Below are 20,856 nucleotides of genomic sequence, written 5' to 3'. Positions count from 1 at the left end.
GTGGGTCTCCGAAAGACATCCCAACAGGAACGAGGAGGTGGCTGACACAGTTCCCAAGGACGAGACAGAGGAAGACTGAGCAGGCACAACGAGTGAGGCAGAGAAAGAAGATCCAAGGCCTGAATACACTGGTGTCCCAGGGACCCAGCGAGGATCAGACGGAGTGGGCACAAGCTGTTTCAGTACGTTATCATGTAAGAACATCAGCCAAGTGTTCTCAGCCCAAGAAAGACACAATCACCTGGTACCAGGACGTCAAGAAAAGGGGTTTTTGAGCCAGGTCTGACTGCAAAGATGAGTTTAGAAGCCCTGAAATCAGGCACTGATGCAAAAGTTGGAGGTAGAGACAATACCAAAGTTCCCATGAGCGAGGCAGCTGAGTGAGACCCAAAGGTTTGTAATTCCTAGCATCCTGGAAATTCAGAGAGGGTCGATTTCAAAAAAGCACAGGAGTGTCTAAAAACAAGTAACACAAGGATGTCCAGCCCTAATTCATCTAACCCTCTTCAGGATAAAGACACAAAGATAAGACCAACTAAGATATTTTACTATCTGCCTTTGTAGCAGCCTGTTCCAGGCCCTGGGTGCCTGAAAGTCTCCAGTCTGTCCTGAACCTGAAGTCACCTTGGATCCCGGGAATGTGAAGCCTGGCAGATCAGCCCAAGACGGGATGAGTGGAAGCAATATGTCCCTGTGTTGGGAACCGAGAAGCAACCGTCTTCTGGGAACTGGCTGCCCTCTCCAGTGATAAGGCCCTCTCCAGAGTCGCCCCGTAGAATGGAGACCAGGGTGGACCACAGACTGATGGGGACTGTTCAATGATGCGTGCATCACACAATTTCTTCTCTACCTAACTAAGCCTACAGCTCCTGTCAGATTCCAGAGGGCCCAGAGCTTCATCTCCATCTTCCCAACATTGCTGCATCTGATCAATGCTTCCTTGCTTTTCCGTTCTTACTTTCCCACTGATTTCCAGGGTTAGTGGACAGCCCTGATTCGATGGGACTCCTAGAGTCTGACTGCTGGCTACTCTAGACTTTAGAACATGAACTAATGCACAATGCACTTGTTACAACATAATGTAACCACCTGCTGCATTTACTTTTACTCTGATAGCTAGGTAAAGACCCAGATATTTTACAGGGAGCCAGCCCCAATTTAAATGTTTTCCTTTATAAGAGTTGCCATGGCCATGGTGCTTCTTCACAGCAATAGAAACCCTAAGACGATGATTTTTATAGCTATGGGTCTTAATGGGTTTAATAGGGATTTAGTTTATTAATTACTATGTGTAAGCCACAGTACTCCGAGGAACACAGAGCCATATAATATAGACAGTGTTTAAATATCTTTCTCTGAGCCATGCATGCTGCCAGGAATGGCTATAAATTTCATCGTTATTAGCTTTCTTGAATGTTAGAGGAGAGTATTCTTAGAATTTGATTAATCACAGATTTAAAACCTTCCTTCAATTTACAACTGAAAATAAATGTGGTCAGGAAAGGTTAAAATTTTATTGTTCAAAAATTACATGAGGAAGAGGGTCTATTGGTTTAAAGCACTGGTTGCTCTTGCAGAGGACCTGGGTTCAATTCCCAGCACCAGCATGGTGGCTCACAACCATCCTAACTCCCATTCCAGAGGATTCAATGCTTGTGGGCACCAGACACACTTGTGGTACACATACATAGTGCAAGCCAAACATTCATATACATTGTTGTAATAGGAGCAGCTGGGCTGCGTCCCCGGCACCCAGCCGCCCGCATGGCTAGCTTATGCCCCGAAATAATTACACGGAAACTGTATTCTTTTAAACACTGCCTGGCCCATTAGTTCCGGTCTCTTATTGGCTAGCTCTTACATATTGATCTAACCCATTTCTAATATTCTGTGTAGTACCACGAGCTGGCTTACCAGGGAGAATCTTAACCTGCGTCTGTCTGGAGTGGGAGAATCATGGCGACTCCTGACTCGGCTTCTTTCTCCCAGCATTCTGTTCTGTTTACTCCACCCACCTAAGGACTGGCCTATAAATGGGCCAAGGCAGTTTCTTTATTAAATAAAAGTAACTCTCCATCAATACATAAAATAAATAATCTATTATTGAAAAGTCATTTAGGGACTGAGAAGATGGCTCAGTTGATAAAAACATTTGCTGCCCGTCTATGAGCTCAGAGTTCAGACCATCTAGAACCTATATGCGTGGGCTGAGTGAGATTCCTGGAAGCAAACTAGGTAGTTGGACTATCCTTAGGCCGTCACGCACACATACAAGTATGCATATACACTTACATGTGCCCACATACATGTGAAAACATATACATGCACACACCACACACAGATACATGGGAAAAAAATCTTTTGTACTTTAGAGTCTTAAGCTGCTGTAATTTTAATGCTAAATGTCCCACAAAGGCCCATGTGTTGAGGGCTTGGTGTCTACCATGGCAGTATTGGGTGACATTGGAAACGTTAGGAAGTGTGTGGGCTTGCGGGTGTGTGGTAGAGGGGATCGAAGACCCCCGCCTCTTGCTCACTTGCCACCACCAAGTAAGCAGTTTGGTTTACCATACACTTCCCACGGTAATGTACAGTCTCACCACGGGCCAGAAGCAGCAGGCCCAAACTCGGCAATGCCTGGAACTCCCAGAGCGTCCTTTAGGTGAGTTAGTCAGTCAGGCATTTGTTACGGCCCTAGGAAGTTCACTAACACGTAAACAGGGCACATGTCCAGTTCCAGTTTTCCTATAACAAGCAAACTGAAGCTTTTATTTGTCCTAAGGAAGTTGGAATTGAGTGGAAAGAAAAAGAGATGATTGAAGACTTGGCTGTAAAGACTTATGGGAATTCAGATGAATCCAGTATACAGAATGCTGGAAACTATAGTTAAAAATAAGATTAAGAAACAGCCTGCAGGCTACAGCCAATAGCACAGTTGGTAAAGTACTTGTAACCATGAAGAGCATTTGATCCCTAGACCACATTTTAAAAGAACAGGGGGTGTGGTGATGTGCTAATTCAGTGATGGGAAGACTGAGACAGGCACATTCCTGGGGTCCAGTGGCCAGATAGCCTCACTGACTTGGGCGCTCTAGGGCAGTGGAAAACCCTGTCTCAAAAAAAAAACAAAAAAAACAAAAAAACAAAAAACAAAACAAAACAAAAACAACAACAACAACAACAACAAAAACAAAACCAAAGTGATGAACAATACACACAGCAATGCACACAGGTTCACCTGTGCTAACATGGAGAGGGAAGGGAAGTGAGGGAAGGAGAGAAAGAGAGGAAAAATTATTTGCAAATGATTTCTAAAAAGGAACCTATATCTAAAATAGATGAAGACTCACTTTTACAGCCCAATAATAAAAAGATTAATAACCCAAATAGGCCTTTCTCTAAAGAAAATATACAATTGGCTATAGTTGGTGAGATGGCTAAGTGAGTAAAGACACCTGTCGGCCCGGGTTCCAGTCCCAGCACCCAACCTGCATGGTAGAAGGGGAGAGCTGGAACCTGTGAGTTGTCCACAGATTTACACACATACATACACACACACAGACACACACACCATAACACATGTCACCATTACCCTTCTCCCTACCTAGCCACATACATACCCATGAACACACATACACGAAATAAATAAAATTTTAATGTGGTTAACCAACATGTGAAAAATGATCAAATTATTAATCACCAGGGAAATGCCAATCAAAATCACAATGGCATATCATATCCCTCTAGGATGGCTGCAATAAAAAGAACAGACAGTAACACACAATGACGATAATGGAGAGATATGTTTATACACTGCCGGTGAGATTTTCAAACGGCCCAGATGATTGGGAAAAGGGCGTAGCAGTTCTTCAGAACGTTAACATGACCCAGCAATTCCTCTCCTAATTATACACACAAGAGAAAATAAAAACATGCCCACATAAGAGTTTGTGTGGAGTACAAATGACCGCAGACACATGCTGTTACAAGCACTATTTAAAGCCTCCCCTACCAAGTCCAGTCTCCTCTCTGTTGGGTTCCACTGTTCTGAGCAGTGCGGAGATTTTTTAGCAGGAAAGCCATGCATCTGCCAAGAACTCCTGTGTCTTCCTTGCCACACTGTGCCCAGGGCTTACTGGGGCTTCCTGACACTGCTGCGAGCTGAAATCACAGGGCCTACAAAACGTGTGACTATCCAGGTCATTCCAGAGACTGCTTTAGCTGATCCGAGCAGCCTGTTATCCAGAGATTTTTCTCTACGTCTATCCTGTGGAGCCTAGCAACATTGGAACAAGGGCTAATCATTTGCCTTGGGGGATGTATCCCCTCTAATTTATTACATGCTCTCTTTTTCTCCCCCCTGCCTAATGTTATTATTATTTAGGATGAGTGGTTTCTTTTGTTCTTCCAAGTTGTAGCCTCCTTGCAGCAAAAGGCAAGGATGCAAGAGCCAGCACAACCTACAGCTTCGGGGTTCCATTTTCTCATTCTTTAAAGTCTTCTTGATCAAAGGGATACAGCTTCAGGTTTTCTCATTTTTTAAGGTCTTCTTGATCAAAAGGAAGGTTGCAATGAGACCCTTGGACTCAGAGAAGTAAGAAGTGAGTCAGGACCCACAGGGGCGCCGCTACAGCCCGGCTCTCGGCATGCTGGACCCTCAAAGTTTGTAGACAGCGCAGGCTGACAAGGCTGCCTCTCAGCCCTTCTGGTTTCCTTTGTAGCTCGATGCTGTCAGCTAAAGAGCAGACTCCAGCTTCTCCACGTGCCTTATGGGTCTCAGAGTCTAAGAAGACACTGTCTGCCATTAATGGTTTATCCTGCCACCTGCCAGGTGGGAAGGGTGAGGGAAAACAGCCAGCACAGCACTTCTCCCTCAGCTTCTAGAGAGAGTCTTTTGTCACTTGTGAAGCCCAGGTCTCAAAATGTTACTCCATTATTTTCTTAATGCCATTAAGCTTAGACGGCATTGGTAAAGGCCACATGGACGAAGCTGTGTGTGTGTTTTGGGGGGGGGGGTGTGTGGTGTTTATGGGAATGGTAGCTGTGCCCCTGGGACCAGACACTCCTAGTGTCATGATTAGAAACAAAACCAGAAGATGGAAATAATTTTTGGTTTGAAGATAGATGGTCAATAAACTTCCCGACTTAGAAATTTTAAAATATCATGTCATTGACTGCTATATTAGCAATAGCTTATGGCTCATTTGACTGAATGCAGAGAGCTGCAGAAGCACACACATACACACACACGTATTTATATTATGCATAGTATCTTACTATATATAGTGCATGGGTCATGACCTATTTGCTTTTACATCTATCCTTCATGCTTCTCTTAATGGCTCTGCATTGCAGGTGCCAACCCCTGCAAATAGGTTTCCCGGACTCACAGATCAGGGATGCTCCAGTTGGAATCAGCCAATGAGAACCGCTGGAGGATGGGAGAGAGGGAAAAAAAAAAACAGGTGCCTTTTGCTAAGCCTATGGGCCTTGAATGTGCCCCTGATTATAACTATGGGATGGCTCCAGCTGCTGTCAGTGACTCCAGTGGTCCCCTCTCACTCACACAGACTGGGAGTGACTCCCTGATGCCACCCCTCTGAGCTGCTCTGATTCTGTCATCTGTGTCACAGATGACTTTGAATCCCATCTTGACTACATGCATACCGGTCTCTGCTACGTTGAATAAGTGATCAGTGCATGTACAACCGAGAAGACTCTCAGTCAGTGAAAGCACAACTGTTTTTAACCCAGCGTTCTGCAGAAAGACACATGCAGTATCAAGGAAGGGTGAAGCTGGCTGGTGATCGTGCCAATTTGGCAGCACGAGATTGGGTTCTATAGTCCAAGTCACAGGCCATCCCGTCCTCTTCCCCCAGCACACCAGAGAGCTAAACTACGTGCGCTCTTCTGGCACACCCCCTCCAAATCCCCATCCCGTCGTTCAGAAAGCTTGGATTTATCTGATAGACATCCCGAGACTGTTTACTGCCCCTTTTTCTGCTCATGGGCTCCATTGTGTACCAGGCTGTGCAACTTTCTAACTCTTGGGTTCTAGGAAAATCAGGTGTCAGTTTCCAGCTGGAGAGATGGGCCTAGTGCCTCTGCTTCCCTGTGACTCTTTGATTAACGCTAAGCACATCTAATACTGAAAATTGTCCAGAATGATTTATTTCTTATCCTATAACATGGATTTCATTTAACATGGACAACTATTATCAACTGAGATCTAGTTCATTCAGGGTGGTATGGCCATAGACATGTACAGCTATTATCATATCCCTTAATTAGGGATGTGGTTACCAGTTTACTATTATCTCTGGTTAGCTGGTTGAAAGATAGTTCATCTATGGAAGTTATAGTCAACTGCCAGTAAAACTGTAAAATGCCTAAATGCTCATGATTTCCACTATCTTTTATTCAGCGTGTTTATACTATAAACATAATAATAATAGTGAATTAGAAGCCAATGGCTGACTCTTATTCAGAATGAAATGACCTCTCTATTTTAAAGGAAGAACGCACATCCATTCTGGAACTAGTCTGTGTACTTACTGACTTCCTGCAATGGCACAGAGGAACGATAGGGTAGTGATTACAGTAAGTGGCATGCTCATATGGACTGCAGAGCTTGGCAGTAGTTATATCTTATTCATAAATGGTTTCCATCAGTGCTTGGAAGATCATTCCTGAACCCTTGCCTGGAATCCTTTCTACTGCTAATTGCAAATTTAGAAAGACTGTATCTAGTGGGGGTTGGGAGTTGCATTTGTAGACAATCTCGAAAGGGCTCTCAACTAAAGCACACTGCCTAGAGTAGGGCTACCTTACCTCGTTTTCTGGAAGTGTCCAGGACCTACAATTTCAAGGAAAGCATGTAAAAGTGCTAGGACTTCAGACATGGGACCCCAGAACTGTACCCACCCATAAATAAATAAATATTCAATGAAAGATAGCAGATTAAACATGTTTGATTTCTCCTAACCAAGACGATACTAAAATAAAATAAAGGCACTTGAAAATGACAGAAATCCAGCAACGATAAGGGGACCCACGGCAGAGAAGCGATTTCAAAGAATCTGGAGGTGGGTGGTGGACAGAGAAGCGGTGGTGGAAGGCAGGCAGTGGATGCCAAACCTGCATTGTATGAGTGTGGGCTGGAGGCTAAACTTAGAGGAGCCATTTCACAATAAACTGTGGGAACCCAGGCGATCTGCAAACATCCCCTGAGTGAGCCATGGAGCTGGATCTGTGGTGATTAATAACACTCGACAGAGGAGCAAATGGCCTCCTGACAGTCACCTGGCAGCTAGACAGCACTCACTATACTGTTGTGTACCCAGCCTGCTGGCCAGGAGGAGCCTCACACACCTTGCTCTCCTCTCAAAGGTAAGATTCTGTGTGCTGGTATTTGGAGCTCCCTGTAAAATATCTGGGTCTTTACCTAGCTATCAGAGTAAAAGTAAATGCAGCAGGTGGTTACATTATGTTGTAACAAGTGCATTGTGCATTAGTTCATGTTCTAAAGTCTAGAGTAGCCAGCAGTCAGACTCTAGGAGTCCCATCGAATCAGGGCTGTCCACTAACCCTGGAAATCAGTGGGAAAGTAAGAACGGAAAAGCAAGGAAGCATTGATCAGATGCAGCAATGTTGGGAAGATGGAGATGAAGCTCTGGGCCCTCTGGGATCTGACAGGAGCTGTAGGCTTAGTTAGGTAGAGGAGAAATTGTGTGGTGCACGCATCATTGAACAGCCCCCATCAGTCTGTGGTCCACCCTGGTCTCCATTCTACGGGGTGACTCTGGAGAGGGCCTTATCACTGGAGAGGGCAAGCCAGTTCCCAGGAGACGGTTGCTCCTCGGTTCCCAACACAGGGACATATTGCTTCCACTCATCCCGTCTTGGGCTGATCTGCCAGGCTTCACATTCCCGGGATCCAAGGTGACTTCAGGTTCAGGACAGACCGGAGACTTTCAGGCACCCAGGGCCTGGAACAGGCTGCTACAAAGGCAGATAGTAAAATATCTTAGTTGGTCTTATCTTTGTGTCTTTATCCTGAAGAGGGTTAGATGAATTAGGGCTGGACATCCTTGTGTTACTTGTTTTTAGACACTCCTTGAATGACTGGCCAATGAGAACCATGAGGAGGACAGTCAGTGGCTGTGAGGTCACAGTGCTCAGTGATGATGAATCTCTTGGGCTGCAAATAAGAACACTGGGCCATAAATGGCTCAAATAACAGAGAGGCTGACACTGACCATGTCTCACCGATGTTAACAGGGACCCAAGTCTTTATCTTTCTCTCCATTGACTTAGTGCACTGACTTTTGTGCCTAGATCTCCCTCCTCTTTGCTGCAAGACACTGTTGCACACCAAGGCCATCACCTCTTAATATAACTGATTAGAGAAGCATGCAGCTGAAGAGAATGATTTTTTTCCCTGTGTAACCTACCTAACAGACTTCCTATTGTGCGCCCCTGTTCTCTGGATCACAATACACTTCTCTGCCTCGGCTGAAGGACAGGAGGAGATGGTGTATCTCTGCCATTGGCAGTTGCTATGAAGTTGTGAACTCTGCCAGCAAGAAAGAAAGGAGGCTGGGCACATAATAGTTTTTGTTGCACGGGACTAAAACTCTTTAGCCCAAGAAAGGCAGCCTTTCCTGAAGATAGGCATTACTAGTGGAGTCAAATGTCATAGTGAAGACAAGAGAACAAAGGCCAAGGAAAACATGATAGTGTGTGTTTTATAGCGTCACTAGTAACCTCCCACTGCCACAGTAACCGAGGAGAAGATGCCATGCATTCACAGATGAGGAGACAGGGAACGGATGACAGAAGCATGGGGAACCCTTTGAACCAAACCCGGGAGAGCAGTTTGACACCGGGATCAACGAGGAATGCTTTGCAGGAAGTAAACTTACTCAGAGGCATGCATGTGGGTTCTGTTCTCACTACCATCTGTCATCTGCATAAAGTGTAAATAAGTGAAGCAAAACAAATACAACCATAAAATTCATTTCCAAATTAAAATACCTTTGTTTAGCATGAAAGACCAAAGGGATGAAACCTAGAATTCACAATGCGAAATAACCACACACAAACTTGATACGTGGGTCATTTGAAAGTATTACATTTATAGCCAAAAGACTAATGACAGAGTGCACAGAGCGGATGTTTGCGATAGATATCTTACATGCACCCCAGTCTGCTTGGCATTAAAACGAGCCTACAAATGGATAAAAGACAAACAGGTCCATGGAAGAATAGTGAAAGGATAAGGAGTGAACATTCACAAAGAAGACATTCAAATGACCTCTAAACTTACAACAACAAAAAATAAAGCTGTTCAAGCTCACCTGACCTAACACGTGGTTAGTGCTTCCGGTTCAAGCTCTCCTGTGACATGAACACGTAGCAAGGGCTTCGCCATCTGGGCACTTTTCTCCTGTGTCCATGAAATCAGAGCAGCTCTTGTGGGCGGGGCTTCTATTATCTCCACAGATGGGAAAAGCACTGAAACTCTCAGCCATGAGAAATATAACCAGGCAACAGATCCGACTTCAGAGAGTTTGGCTTCAGAGTCTGTGGTCTAAAGTACTAGACATAAGTCTAGTCAGATAATATCCAATAACATCTAGAATGAGAGAAAAGACTTTGACTCATATATTGCCATGTGGAGTAAAATATGAGTTACTTCAGCTTTGGGGGAAATCATCTATTAAAATTTAAAATATATAAACTAAAAACTATCAGCTATCAGCCTCACTTGATAGTGTATTAATCAAAACTTTGGGCAATGTATTGAACAGAAATTAAAACAGGAAAGGATATTCACTGAAGATTGTTTTAACAGGAAAACAATTTTATTTTTTTGCTCATCAGTTGTAACTTTTAGTGACATGTGATCTGCCATACCAAGCATTATTAAATATCAGTCTTGTTCATTAATATACATATATGTGTTTCTCTCCTAGAACTTGCCCTTGTAGACCAGGCTGGCCTCAAACTTACAGAGACTGGCTTGACTCTGCCTCCCAAGTGCTGAGATTAAAGGCATGCGCTGCCACCACCACCTGACCCATTAAAATATTTATGAACTAGGGAGGTGGCTTAGTGGTTAAGAACACTGGCCACTTTTCTACAGGATCTAGGTTCAATTCCCAGCACCCCCATGGTGGCTCACAGACACCTCAGCAGGATCTTCTGACCTCAACAAGTACCAGGCATGCGTGGTACATAGACATACATGCAAAAAAAAATACCCATATACATAAAAGAAATAAAAGCAAATTAAATTTTTATTTTAGTTTTTATATAAATTTGCTGCAAATTTATCCCTCTAGTCAATAGCAAGACAATATTAGATTGTTTCTTCAAAACTGAGTCGCTTTTTTTCTGTTCTTTTCTTTATGAAATTTTTTTTTCAAGGCAAGCTTTCTCTCTGTAGCCCATGCTACCCCGAAACTCATTATGTAGGTCAGACTGGCCTTGTAATTGTAGCAATTCTCCTGCCTCCCGAGTGGATGAGCCACCAATCACGCAGATGTTATCATAAAATAATAAATGAAACACAAAATAATGTTATTCATTTCTAGTTAGAACTAGCTACAGTAAGTTAAAAATCCTGAGCCAAGCTCTCCACATAGCAGGGAAATCCCAGGCAGGGACCACTCAACGTCATGTCTCTAATGCCTGTCATGGATCATCTTAACTCCACAGGAGAGCAGCCCAGTGATGTGGAGATATGGAAAGACCTTGTCTTCTATCTGAAGGGATAATCCACTCGGTAACATTTAAGTATTGTAAACAGCTAAAGACTCCCGTGCATGTGCATCGACATTGTTTCAGTCTGTGCACAGGGAGAGGGTGGACATCTTAGCCAAAGGAAGTTGCTATTTTGGTCAAAGTAGTCTTCAGGTGGCATTTTAATGTAGTTCAATGTAACAAGCTCTCAAGGAGGCTAACATGGATTATGAAAAGGGATGAGAAAATAGAAGCTCTTTTATTATTTTGTTTTTATTTGAGAGTATGTATTACTGTATTACTTTTGGATTTTTAATAATTCTAATGCAAGTTTGTAAGAACTTTTTGTTGTTTGGTTTGGTTTTGGGTTTTTAAGACAGATTTTCTCTGTGTAGTGCTGGCTGTCCTGGAACTCCCTCTGTAGACCAGGCTGACATCAAACTCAGAGATCGGCCTGCCTCTGTCTCCTTTGTACTTGGATTAAAAGTGTGCACCATCACTGCCCCACTATTTGTAAGAGTTAATAAAAAAAAATTGCATGCTCAGTCTGAGCCTTCATAAGCTAGGAAGAAACCACGGGTCTCAGGCCGGGCACGTCATCTCCTGCCCAGGGTTCCTCCACATCAGTATCACTGACCTGCTGGGTCTCCAAATGTTGTCAAACAATCCACAAGGGGGGATAAAATTACCTCTGCTTGAGAACCTCAGGTTCTCATCGGGGAAGAGAAACCCAGAGCCCTGAGCTCTCTGCCTTGTTCCTGCTGAAACTGGCATCTGTTTATACAGGCTATTTTCACCAAAGCCACTAGAGGGGACACTCTGCTATACAAAGAACAAAAATAGAAAAGAAGCCGGCCAGGGACTTGGTCTTCCCTCTGATTTGACTGGTTCCTACTTCTGACAGCTCTGGCTTTAGAGAGTCTTTGATACTGGGAGTAATAACCCTTAACTTGAGGCACGAAGCATTGTCTGTCTTGTACTTTTCTGGTGTTTTCAGACATGGGGGAGGGGAGAATAAAATGGCCTTGGCTTTTCAAAGCATTCTTCCTAAGGCAGTCAGATGACTCATTCTTCTAAAAAAAGAGTTTTCATGAGGGAAGCCCGTGGACCATCTAGGCCGAGAGGAGAAACTCTAGTTCTCTCCTTGATCCTGCCAATTCCAGGCTGTGTGAGGTCAGTCAAGATCCTCAGCCTCTCTGGTTTTATATATGTTATATGTAAAACGTATGTTAGAGCTGAGGACACCGAGCTTAACACATTCCATAACTTGTCTAAGGTCACTTGTGATCAAATAGGAATTTGAGTCTGATCCGTCTACTTCTTGGGGTAGCTGAGAGAATAAACGAGAGGGGATGTCTTAGAGTCTCAGAAGATAGCAGAGTTCAGTATGAAGTTGTGTACACATTGTGGGAATGAGGAAGTGGCTGAGAGGTGCCCTGGGAGGAGGGCTCCTGGTCCTTCACTCTTGCTGGCCTCCATCCCTCAAGTTCATGTTTTCCACCCTTCATGATGGACGTAGCAGGTGTCCTCCACGCACTCATGAGTTACTTAAATGAGTCAATAGGGAAAGGATCCACTTTAACACTCCACCTTTATCTTTCTCTTTCTCCTTTTCCTCCTTCCTTTCTTCCTTCCCTTGCATTCTGCCCTGCCCCATCCCATCTCAGCATGAAAAAATCAAACCCAGGGCATTGATTATGCAGGGCCAATAGTCTACCACTGAGCTACACTCTAGTCCCTAAAACTATAGTTTTTATTTAAATTTTTTTATTCAATATATTTTGATCATGTTCTTTCCCTCCCCCAACTCTTCCCAGAATCTTCCTACCCATCTAATTCTATTTCCCCCCTCCTCTCTCAAACAAAACAAAGAAAATGAAACAAAAAGTTAAAACAAAACATAGAATTCTTTTTGGCCATCCACTCCTGGACATGGAGGCCTGCCCTGGACTGTGATCGATATACCTACCCAGTAACACTCCATTAGAGAAAATTGACTGTCCCTTTGCCAGTGGGTATCGTTTATAAATAGCTTCTTGGTTAAGGGTGGCACTCTGTGTCCACTTCCCCCTCTCCGTGCTGGGACCCCATTTGGCTTGAACCTGTGCAGGGACTGTGTATGCTGCCATGCACGGTGAGCTCACGTGTGCATCTGTCCTGTGCGTGCTGCCATTCTCTGTGAATTCATGTGTGCATCTGTCCTGTTGGGTTCAGAAGACACCTTTTCCTTGGTGTCGTCCATCCCTCTGGCTCTTGTCATCTTCTGCCTCGTCTTCCCTGAGCCTTGAAGGGATGGTTTGATGAAGACGTCCCACTTAGGACTGAGTGCGCCTAAGTCCCTCACTCTCTGCCCAGTGTCCGGCTGTGGTCTCTGTGCTAATCCCCATCTACTGCAAGAAGAAGCTTCTCTGATGTGGACTGAGCAAGGCACTGATCCATGGTACAGCAGTGTGTCCTTAGGAGTCATTTTAGTTTTATGTTCCTTTAGCAGAATAATAGCAGTAAGTTTTCCTCCAGGCCCCATAGTCTGTCTGGCCTCAGTTTCCCTGCCACTTCAGCAGTGTCAAGTATGGCCTGCATCTTATGGATTGCATCAAGGGATTGCAACCCTTGCCTAGCCTTGTGTACAAATAAAAAAAAAATGGTTATTCCTTTAAAACCATCCTTTAAGCACTTAAAATTTTTAATATTTAAAAATTTTATTTTATGCATATGAATGTTTTTTCTGAGTGTATGCGTGTGTACCACAAGCTTGTCTGGTGCTATAGAGGTCAAGCGAGGTGTCATATCCCCCTGGAACTGAAGTTAAACAATTGTGAGCCCCCATATGGGTGGCTGGGAACTGAACCCTGGTCCTCTGTAAGAATAACCAAGTGCTCCTAACTGCCGAGCCATCTCTCCAGCCCCCATCTAGTAATCACTTTTAAACCCTGAATCATATATTCATAGCAACAATAAAAGTAACTAACACAGCTCAGCAATCTTTCTCCCTGCTATCATCCCAAGAGAAACAAAACTTAAGCATGCGTACACACACACACACACACACACTACCAGCAACAACAACATTGTACACCAGTGTCCACGGCAATATTGTTAACGATAGTCTAAAAGTGAGTTGTGCCAGGCTGGGGACATGACTCAATGGTTATGATCACCAGCTGCTCTTCCAGAGGTCCTGAGTTCAAAGTCTGCCTGGAACACAGGATGAATTCAAGGCCAGCTTGAAATAGAAAAAAAAAAAAGGATTTTTATTGTTTCAATTTCAATTAATTCTTTATTTAGTCTGATTTTTCACAAACAGAAGGAATTTTTTTTCATGCTGGGGATACAGCTCAGTGGTAGAACACTTGCCTGGTTTATGTGAGACTCTAGGTTCAATCTTCAGTATTGTGCAAAAAAAGCAAAACAAACAAATGGAACAGTTCAAACTGTCATCAACTGATTCCAAGATAATAAACAAAATGTCTTATATTCATGCAGTAGACTATTATCCAGACATAAAAGGAATAGGTGAGGAAATACTCTGCAACATGGATACACCTCGGAGGCATTGTGTTAAGTGAAAGAAGCCAATCACAACAGGCCATGAACTGTGATATTCCGTGTGCAAAATGTCCTGAGGAGGAAACTCTTTGGAGCTGGAAGGCACATTGATGGTTGCCTAAAGCTGAAATGTACAATGTTTCTTCACAAGGGATAACTGACAAAAATGTAAAAGTAGACTATGAATATGTAAATATACGAAATATATGTAAATACATGCAAATATACTAAACCCATCGAATCGCATACTTTAAGTGGGTGGACTTTCTGCTATGTAAATCATATCTTAATCATGTTTTTAAAAAGACTTAAGGAAGTGAGAAAAATTGGAGGTGGCAAATATAAAGAGGTCTGAGGAATTCCTTGAGCCTTTAAAGATTTACCAGGAAATTAACAGTGTACATTATTGTAGCCAAGAAGGAGGTTTCCCAGATGAGGTGCACAAGAAGAGTTCCTGGGGCCACTTCTCTGTATCTCCAAGTGGACCGTCTGCCCAATTCCCTAACTTTACCCCCCACACCCCAGTTAGCATCAACCACAGTGCCCGAAACACAAGGATTTGCAGCTTGCTTAAGTTGTGAACCATTTCTGCTTATTATTTTCTCTCCCTTTTCTGTTTGCATGTTACTAGGCACAGTAGGAATGAACCTAGTCTTTTTACTAAAGAAATAAAGACCAGTGCCTATGGAGCAGGCTATCCACCAGGCCCCAGGGGAAACAGAGCAGGGAGGCATCCAGAGGCATTTCTGTAGACAGGGCAGCAATGGACAAATAAACCTTCTACCATAAAAGCCTGAAACTCGCAATGCCCTCCTCAGGCCACGGTCAGGCTCTGGTGGACGCTGCCAGCAAAGATGACCTGTCATTGCTGTTCCCCTTGCAGAAAAGCACACGGGTTTCTCCTCGGAAATTCTCGGCTAGTTCCACCTGCATGGAGACCCAAACTCCACCAAGTGTGATTTCTGAGTCTTGGCTGGCAGAGCCTTCATGAAAAGGTAATCACATAGTGTGTGTTGCCTGGCCATTGGAGACAGATTCAGAGTCATGGAGAGAGGTCTCCCTGGTGCTAATATCCAGGCACACCTTGGTCCTGCCCCTTGGGAACCTGCCCCCCTCTGCATATGGCAAGCAGAACCCTCACTGTATGCAGGTGCAAAGGTTCCTTTAAGTGACATACTCTTCCTACTCCCAAGTTTTCTCTCTCTCTCTCTCTCTCTCTCTCTCTCTCTCTCTCTCTGTGTGTGTGTGTGTGTGTGTGTCTTCCCTCCCTTCCCCTATCCTCCTCTCTTCTCAATAAACTCATACCCAAACTATGTCTGTGTGGCATATCCTGTCACCCACGGCAGTCCTTTCCCGCCATGGGAAGGATCCCTCTCACACTGTTTCATAGCACCTGACCCTCCAAAGATGGGTGTGGGACCACATCATTGAGACCTAAGGGGCTGGAAGCTTCCTCTTGAAATCAGAGAGTCATGGAAAAGTACAAGGCAGAGTCACAAGCCACTGTGGAGAAGGAGCTGAGGAGCTCACACTGTTAGGGGCCCAACTCCTGAGTGGACTTTCTTCCTGCACCCCTTCGCCTTGGTGTGGGCGCAGCAGAGCACAGCCGGGGCTCTGGCTGTGTCCTGGCCTGGTCGCTATTCCCACTATTTGCTATTCCCGGGGACATGACAGAAGGAAGGGATTGTGATTGTTTGGCATAGGCCCCTTCTAGTCCTCTGAAAGCACTGTTTCAGCTCCTCATCTGGGCCTCCCGGTTCTCCCGAGCACTAATGTGTCCTTTCCCCCTTAGCGTTGGGGTCCAACCCCAACATAAATTGTCTCTCTGGACCAGCATGGAGGCACGGGAATAATTGAGACACAGTTCACACAGCAATATCGGAAGGGAGTCTCGGGGTTCATTCAAATCCTGAAGATCACCTGCGTTTATTCTCAAAGTAGCTTTTATCCCCAAAGGTAAACTGAGGGGGAAGTTCATTAGCTTTCTGTTTCTGGGATAGCAGGACTGAAGTCATGTCCACATCTCTGTCACTAGTTTGGATTAGCACCTCTTCCCAGGCGGTCCCCATAATTACAAAGCAGGGGCAGAACAACATCAGCATACCTGACCCAGGCGGCAGTCAGTCTGTAACTGCTGTGTGACCATCCCAGTTGCGGAGCTGCGGTTGAGAGCCCGGCCATCATACAGTGCAGAAATATGTGGCCTGGATAATATCGCCCCACACTTTTGCTTTCCTATGGGCCCAGACTCACTCCTAGCCCATCGTCCTCTCTTCTCTGCACATGGCATCCAGTGCTCTGCCCACTGAGGCTCTTCTACCACACCAGAGCTTGGGCCACCAGGCTTCCCTGGCTCTGTCTTCTGGCTCCAGCTTCTCAGGATAGACTAGTTGCTTGTCACGCCTCAGCTGTGACATTGACCCATCAAGAGGCCGCGAGGCTTACCTCACCTAGACAGAACATACCTGATTGTTCCGTCATGCTCTTGTAGGGTCAGGTTTCGAGGCCCATCTTTGTTCTTATCTTTCCTCTCCTGGAAAGAACATTAGTCAGTATTTCCTCATTCATCCCAGCCTCTCAACATGGAGGCTGAAAGAGAACCTGAGGTCTGAAGACTGCCCAGGCTCTGCCACTGATTAGCTGTTAGGCGGCAAAGATGTCTTTGTTTCTCCGAGAACCCATTTCCTCCTCGATCTATTTCCTCATCTGCAGCTTTGTCACAGTAAGTGAAATATTGTCACAAAGAACTTACTGCGGAGACTGAAACATTCACCAAACGTTTTCAATATATGCCCTCCACATTTACTTTAAGGTTTTCATCTATTCGTTCAGGCAGCCAGTCAGCCAGCCAGCCATTCATTCATTCATGGTATACTTAGTGAGCTTCACGCCAGGTACTGTGCTATGACTGTGTCTTCCGAGAGGAAAGCCACTTAGACCCAGGAGGAACAGAGTGGAGACCTGAGGCCTGTCTCCACAGTGCAGCAGAAGCAAACACAGCCTGAGCAGTGGAGGCTGCCCCGGAGATGGCGACAGCGAGTCCATCTTTCCATGTCTTTAAATACCCTTAGAGCTCTGGGCTAAGGTGAGCATCACATGACAGGGGAAGTGAGAGGGTCCTGGGGGAAAACCCCCGTTCCTCCCTGCTTCTCGGTTACAGAAGGTGGCCATGTCAAGGTTGTACAGAGGGCGATGTCCTTCAGGGAGGCCCTGTTGAATCTATCTGGGACTGTTCTGGAAGGAGGAAGGGCGGATGGGGTGGAGAGACAGCTGGAATGTTCTGGCCTGCTGTTGAGCGCAGCCAGCCTGTGAGAGAGGAGGGCCTCTGGACATCAAAGGTTCCTTTTGTCCCTTTCCGAGTGGCAGAGCAGCCGGGCCACTGGCTATGACTCAGGCCTGGCCCTGACGTCACCCACGCCCTGCTGCTGGCCTCGGTCTGTAGCCAGGAACCTGACCAGGGAGTGGTTCTCATAGCTGCAGCAAATCTCAAAACCGGAGGCCACGGCTGTGCTCTCTTTCTCTCCCCTCGAGCCACCTTATTTCTTCTTTTCTTCTTCTTTTGTTTTAAGCCTTAAGGAGGGCTTTACTTGTAAATCAGCTTTCCAAGTGTCAGCAGTCAGAATGAGTGACGTCATGAGAAGATTATGTGGCGCAGCTCTCAACCAGGAGTTGAGGAATCCAGAGGAAGAATGCAGTGGGGCCTCCTGAGTCCAGGAAGTTGGCAGCGTGTGGGCTTCAGAGCCAGCACCTCTGAGTAAGTGAAGGCCCCTCAGCCCCTCAGCCCAACATGGTGGGCGCCATCTTGCTCCTAAGAGCCAGGCCTGGTAGGCCCCGGCCCAGAGGAGGGAGTGGGGACAGACTTTGGGACATCTTCTAAACATAGCCTCAGAGGGGCCTGCTCTCTCTCTTCCCTGGGGGCACAGCAAGAATGGATAAACAAAAGCTGCTCAGGCGAAACCCTGAGGAGAATGTCCTACTGGGTCGGGGATTCTTGTTTGCTCTGCCTACCTGAGCTCTGTCTCAAGAAGAAAACCAAACTATGTATCTGGGGTTCTGGAGAGTTTGCTTCCTGGATCGTCTAGGGGGTGATCAGACATAAGACAAGCCCCATCCTAGGCGAGCATATGTTTTGTCGGTCAAAGTATTTTCACACTTAGCGGGGGAGGGGCGGGGTGGGGGATGGATAATGGCAGACCTGGTCAGAAAGGGGCCTGCCTGCCTTGGGAGCGCCTTCTGGCCTTCTGCGTGTTCTGTGCTTCGTTATCTCCTTGGTGTCCTGTTTACAGTTTCTCATTTCCACTTACGCTGCCATCAAGCAGGGACATTAAGCAGAGGCGAAACACAGTTCATCTGTTTTCGTATCGTCTAAAAACTCCTAGGCCTTTGCATAACCTGTCATTTATGAGTTCTGGAAGTTTCTACTCAAGAAATTTCAGTTTCTATGGAAAAACATTTTTTTTCCACGGGGTGTGAGAACCACAGAGCAGACAGGCCTAAAGCTGTATCTCAGTTCTCCTGGCTTCTTGAGTCACCTCCCGAGTGACGGTCCCTTTTCTGTAGACCTTCCTCGGCACATTAAGTCTGTTCTTCACGCGCCAATGTGGTTGTGTGTATCTTAGAAAATGACCTTCACTTTAAGGCAGTGCAGAAGTTTGTCGTTTAGCAAGAAACACAAATCCCTGGTGAGCCAACATCCTATGAGATGAACCATCACACTTTATGCTTTGAAGGCCTTGTGTTTTACCTTTTAAATATAATTTTACAGATGAGGCTGTCTTGAAGCGAGACTATGCCAGTCTGCTGTTCCTCTGGCTGAGAGATCTGAGCGCTGCGTGAGAAATACTGTGGTGAGTGCCATTTGTCCCTGATGACTCCCTGCTTTTACGTCTCTAATTCTACTTTTGGGGGGTTTTAGGACAATAAAGAAAAGGATACAGGGCATAGGTACTGTTTCACAGAATGACAACAGCTGTGTCAAAGGGAACATGTGTCACGATAAGCTAATTGCTACCATAAATATAGATTGGCTTAAACACAATAGGGTTTGCATTTTGATCATGTCACAGTGCAGGTTGGTTGGGATAACTCTCTTTCAAGCATTTGTTCAGATTCAAAGCTGGGGTAGAGTTCAATGGGCGTGTCCTAAGTGCTCAAGTCCCTTGGTTTGATGACCAACAAACACTAACAAAAGCAAAACATTCAGAGTTTGAAGGAGACTCTGCTGTCAGCAGCTGGTGGTTTTCAGAACCATCAGGGTGTATCTTCACTCCGCAGTGGAAAGAGCAAAGAACCTAAAAAGCGTCTTATGGGTTAAGGTGGTCCATATCATCTTTCTTCCCATCCCATTGGCTAAAACCCAGGGACATGACTGTAGGTAGCTTAGAGCAGCCACTTCCAGAGACAACCGTGGAGAGGTTCCAGAGAAAGATAATCTCTTCGGCATTGAGTGTAAAAGCTTGGAAATGCTCAAATATAAGGTGGTAGAGTAGAACAGTCTGTGTGTGGTGGGGAGGGGGTGGTGGTAGTGGATGGTAGATGAGGGGCTGGAGAGAGAGCTCACTTGGTGCCCTTGCAGAGGACCCAGGTTCAGTTCCCAGCATACACGGGGGCTCATGTCTATCTGGGATTATCCAGTTCCTAAGGATCCAGTGCCTTCTTCTGGCCTCTTTGGGCACCAGGCATGCACATGGCACACAGCCATACTTCCAGGCAGATAAGTAGCAAGTGTACACATATAAAATAAAAATAAATCTTATAAAAGCATATTATAATGCCAAGCATATAGGGTGCACACCTGTAAACCCAGATAGGAGACAGAGACAAGAGGGTTGCTCGTGAGTTTAAGGCCAACTGGTCTTCATACTGAGTTCCAGGCCAACCAGGGCAACATAGCAAGACCCTATCTCAAAACAACAGCAAAAAATTAGGAGATATTTGGAATTCACTATTGGACACTCACAGGTTTTACCTGGCCATGAGGGCAAAGAACAGTGAGAGAACTTTCCCAAGATGCCTCTGTCCATTCTAATCCTAAGATTAAGGTAAACACATTCCTGTTGTCAGTGGCCAATGAAACAGAAAGGGCATCTTCCCCATATGTCTCCTCCCTCGATTCTCTTGTTTAGGTCTTTTCTGGCTTTGTTCCTTTCGTGTTCTTGAGTCAAGCAAACTAGCTGTCAATGGGATTTTGCTCCCACCGCTATGAACTGCAGTGATGTATAGGAACGTGCCTGGAGCCCTGAGCTATGGTTCTGCCCAGTCCTGGAGAATTTGGGAGACTAGTGAGAGGGCTCCTCTAAGAAGAGACCCTCAAATGAAACTATTTGAAAAATATTTAATATAGACTATAAAAGACTTGGGCAGGAATATTAATGCTAACCCCACGAAATATAAAAGAGTTATACCCAATGTCTAATTCTGCCTTTTTCTTTTTGGGAAGTCTCATTTACTGAAACAGTGAGGGGCAAATGTATGAGCCCTATTTGGAGAGCCCTGTCTCACTTTATAATTTATGTAGATTTTTAGCCATTGTTGGTTTTTGTAGAATTCTCTTCTCACTGGTAA

The 20,856-nt window shown here is 45.2% G+C and overlaps 1 protein-coding gene across 1 annotated transcript in view; it reads left to right on the top strand.

Annotated features, from left to right (window-relative positions):
- The first annotated feature begins 17,761 nt into the window (after positions 1-17,761).
- The window catches only part of Zbtb38 (zinc finger and BTB domain containing 38), a 78,788-nt gene continuing 75,693 nt past the window's right edge, over positions 17,762-20,856 (top strand). Inside the window, exons 1-2 of the mRNA XM_057767252.1 lie at positions 17,762-18,046; positions 19,058-19,139. The gene's annotated coding sequence lies outside the window, so the exon portion shown is untranslated. The remainder of the gene's footprint in view (positions 18,047-19,057; positions 19,140-20,856) is intronic.

The sequence above is a fragment of the Chionomys nivalis genome, chromosome 4 (assembly GCF_950005125.1).
Source record: "Chionomys nivalis chromosome 4, mChiNiv1.1, whole genome shotgun sequence".
NCBI lineage: Eukaryota > Metazoa > Chordata > Mammalia > Rodentia > Cricetidae > Chionomys > Chionomys nivalis.
This window is presented reverse-complemented; position numbering and strand designations above follow the sequence as displayed.